This window comes from Bidens hawaiensis, unplaced genomic scaffold (genome assembly GCF_021521415.1).
Source record: "Bidens hawaiensis isolate Kalapana, Puna unplaced genomic scaffold, B.hawaiensis_p1.1 tig00026631_1, whole genome shotgun sequence".
Classification (NCBI taxonomy): Eukaryota; Viridiplantae; Streptophyta; class Magnoliopsida; order Asterales; family Asteraceae; genus Bidens; species Bidens hawaiensis.
Window position 1 is genome coordinate 221,733 of NW_027494288.1, and position 4,514 is coordinate 226,246.

At 36.2% G+C, this 4,514-nt stretch overlaps 1 pseudogene; it reads right to left on the reverse strand.

The window, feature by feature from the left end:
* Positions 1 to 2,691: 2,691 nt before the first annotated feature.
* LOC143573774 (putative RING-H2 finger protein ATL12 pseudogene) lies at positions 2,692 to 4,069 on the reverse strand (annotated as a pseudogene).
* Between the last annotated feature and the right edge of the window lie 445 nt (positions 4,070 to 4,514).

A 4,514-nucleotide genomic window follows, 5' to 3' on the forward strand; every position in this document is an offset into this window, starting at 1 on the left:
AGATCAATATATTGAGCAGGAGGTGCAAAATACTGCATGATATGAGCAGTAATAGAAGGTGCACATTCCATAAGCGAAATGCGACATTCAAACAAAGTCGCACCAAGATGGCCAACCATGCTAATAAAGTGATTAAAATAAGGCAAGCAATTAATACTCGTACCAGGATCAAAACCAAATGTCCTATCGAACCAATCAGCCCCAAGATTCGAATTAGAGCTGAAAAGGAATATAGCAAAACTACCAATAGTACCTAGCTTTGCACAATTAGATGTAATAACGGGTGGTGTAGGAACAAAACCTGAATCCGTTGCGTGCAATTTACCACCAAAATGTAAATGAGGACTAGTGATTACCATAGCCGAACTACCAAACAAGAAATCCAGTGTACTAAAAGAAGGGATTATGAATTCCAAAGGAGACACCCGAACATGATTTACAATCAAACCCGGCTTCCATGAAAATGAGTGAATAACCATTAAATCCACGGAAGAATCATTATCACAAGCGTTGGTTTCTACCATATCAATCTTTGAAGCATTTGCCAAAAGTATATTTATGAAAGGTTTCGCACTGTCAAGCAAAATATTATAATATGATATATCTATTTGACCATCTTTTACTCCGAGTGACTCATGAACACCGATAATTGAGTCATCTTGAATTGCTAATACCTCATCGCTAATGGGTGCATGAACGTCATTGGAAATTTCATTGTTAATACTCTCAGGCATTTCATCGAACACCTTGAGAGCGGTAGGAGCGAAGGTCGGAAAATGAAATCTGTCTACGAGTAAGGTCTTGAAATCAGACCAGTCCTTAAACTGGAAGTGACACTGTATCAAATGAAACCACTTGGCTGCCTCGCCAACAAAATAATCGGCCACATAAGGAAGTCGATCTAGACCATGAAGAGCATAGTAATCAAAATGTCAAATGAGCCATTTATCCGGATCCAAACCAGTGAAAAGAGGCAAGGGTGGTGCTGGATCGTACATACCTAATCCCGAAAGCCGTAACACATCATCTGGTATATCGCTAAGCTCAATTGGTGGTGGAATTGGAAACTGCGCCAGTTGATAGTAGATCTCCTGAAGCATAGCGAGTTGTAGGTCACGATTTTGAATCTCAGAAGTGGGTAAATTGAATGAAGCATCCCCCAAAGCCATTGTGTATGGAGGACCAATAAAGTGACTACTTCTCAATGTATTGTGCAATTAACCAAATAATTCAATTGATAACACCCAAATCGATTGATCATTCAACTGCAAATAGAAGATTACAAGAAGCAAAGATCTAAAAGAAAGAAGATGAGAAAACAGAGAGAAGGAGATGGGAGACTAGAACCAATTCACACCATAAGTTCATTCATAACCTCTACTCCTTTGTGAAGCGTTTAACTTGTTTGGGCCATTTAATATGGGCTGCTTGTACGCGCTGATGGCTTGGGCCCATAAGATTCATAACAGTGGTCATTGTGGTTCTAGTGGATCTTGCTCGGTATCCGAAGTGTTGAGGTTAATGCTGCCACGTCCGTCCAAGCACATGCTCTATACTCGTTCGACTATGAAGTCTTTGCAAGTTTTAGAGTGTTATAATCGTTAACTATTTTGATCACTGATGTCCATTTTGAAGAGTGTCTAAAAATAACCTAGCCGAAAGTTAAGAAACTTTGCTTGAATTTTCAATTGGCATTTATCATCGGTCACCTTTATAGTATCGGTTTCAATAACCAAGTTTCCAGTGATTGAAGAAGTAGTTGTAGATCACGAACTTTCATTTTAATTACCTCGGCCACTTGGAGTTTAGTTGGTGGTGGAAACGATAGGGTTGATATTTATTAGTTACAAGATCCTTAACACGTTGATCCAAGCACGTGCCAACGTTTATTATTCCTTTGGACTCCAAGGTTGGGAGGGATCGGGATTGGTGTGAGTGTCGTTTAATTCATGACACTTTTTTAGAGCTCTTAATCGATTGCAATGGCTTGGGCTGAGTCTCGGGTATAAAATAGGTTGGGCCTTGGGTATGAAATCGGCTTGGGTCTCGTGTATGAAATCGAATTGAGAAGTGGGTTGTGAATTGGGATGACTTTTTTGACAGTATTGTTGGTTCTAATTCGAGTTTTGAGGTTTTCCCAATTACCCTACATGCCTTTTAAAACCCACAAAATCTTTGAGGTTACAAAAATTTCATATTTTATTTCAATCGTACAATGATTGATATCAACTAGCATTAAGTACCCGTGCGTGTGCATCACTCGTAATTATATCCGTAATTTAGGTAAGAAAACAAGGATCATCCGTAAATGATAAAGCCATGACCAACCTTAGCGAAACATCATAACTCTCTCCTTCACTCACAACCACTCTTAACACTATCCTATAATTTACAAAAACCTCTCACAAATATTTAAAGGATGAGATGGGAATGCTCTTTGTAGAATTATGAGTTAGCTGGTGACCCACTTAATTGAGTAAGGATCGGTGGAAACCAAAGCAAAATGAATAGTGTTCACGTGAGATACACTTTAGTGAGTTTTTTTTTTCTTGTAAAGTGGAGATTTTATTATGAACTCTCCCCTACGTACAAACACACGGACAAAGATGGATTTATGCAACTTATGTATATAATCAGACACTTATTCATGTAAAAAAAACCATTAATATAATGATATATATACTTAACTTTCTTTTTCTTCTAAAAATTTCTTTGAATAATATTTTAAGTAAATATTTTGGATCGATAATGTTCAAAAGAATATATCATATCAATAATAATGCTCAAAAGAATATATCATAGTTCACTATACATCTAATACTTTGCTTGACTTCTCAATTTGTAGCTGTTCACCATCATTATTATTTTTCTTATTAGCAAACCTTTCAACAGTTCTTCTAGCAATTGGCAGCCATACTCTCCTTATTTTTTCTTCATCAACCTTAACTTCACCTTCAAGAAACCTAGGATGCAATGTAATCTCAGACACTGATCTCCTAGGTTCTTCAATCATCCGGTGGTGACCAGGATTCCCCTCAACTTCCACACACAGTTGATGATCAAAGCGATTACTTGACATACAGTAATCATCTCAGATTTTAAAAAAAGAATATCAGATGAGCTCACGTTGCTCCATCTGGTTTTAAACATCACCGGATCATGTTTGTTACATATCATGATCCGGTGATTAAACTTATGCAACATTTCCTGATCATGATCTTGATTGTTTTCTACATTTGTGCCGAATCTTGAAGACCCCTCTCGAGCTATAAATAGCTCGAGATTAGAGGGCTCGGATTCGTTAAACCTCAAAGAATTTGTACAAGCAAAAAGAGTGATATCATCCTTTATAACTTTAACCCTACAAAGCGGACAACTCGAGTGGTTTTCAAGCCATTGATCGATACAATCAATGTGAAAAGCTTGTTTGCATTTGGGAAGAAGTCTAAGAAGCTCAATGTCTTCAAAAGCCGACAAACAAACCGAACATTCCAACCCGTTTTTCCATCCTTTTAACGTCGAAAACTTGAAATATGGAAGTGATTCAATAACGGTTTTATCGATTCCCGAGAATCTTGATCTTGTTCTAAGAAGATTACCAAAGTTTTCGTGGTTTACTCGACGAGTAGGAGTAGAAGACGATACATGACAACATTTTACATAAATTAACGTTAAAAATGTTAACGAAAACACGATGGAGAGAACCCCAACGACGATCGCTAGACTTGGTTCGAATTTATTAATGGAATTGGATGAATTATTTGAATAGTTTTCATCATTAGCAGAAGAAAATGAGGATTGTGAAAGTGTTGTGTTTGGAGATATGATGAGGAAAGTTATGATAAAACCGAGTGTTTTTCGCAGTTTCGCGGGAATTCTGATGAACTCCGGCGGCTGAGTGATCAGAAAGCTCATGGGTTGGTCGGAGAAGATGAAGGCAGGGTTGACATTGGTTGTGTTTTTGGATTCCTTTGAAGGGTTTGTTGTAGGTTTATTTATAGTATGTTCAATGTTCATGCTCCCTCTTGATATATAATATTTTTTATTTCTATAAAAGTATGTTCAATTTGACATATCATGATTTGATAATACACTGAATATAGAATATGTTTAACAACTTGTTTGGGTAGTTATATTTTTTTTTCATCTTATGTGACATCCAATAAGGCAATAAGTATAAAGCTACCAATTAAAATGAATTATGTATTAAGATCTGGTATTTATTTTCCTTGATTTCTTAGTTTTAATAACAGTTATTAGTAGTTTAAACCAAATCAATAGTTGTTCAAATTGCCTTCTCTATGTGCTTTGTAAAATTTTACTATTGGAAAATTTGAAAACTTAATGAAAATACGGTTTTTACACATTTTGAAAATAAATAATTACATGTATTTATTGTTAATGTAGTTATTGTTTAAGGGATCACGGTCTTCTTGAATAGAGCTTGGCCACTAACCAATAAGTATGTAACAGGAAGTTAAGATAAATACCATATCGATATTTAAATTAGCTTG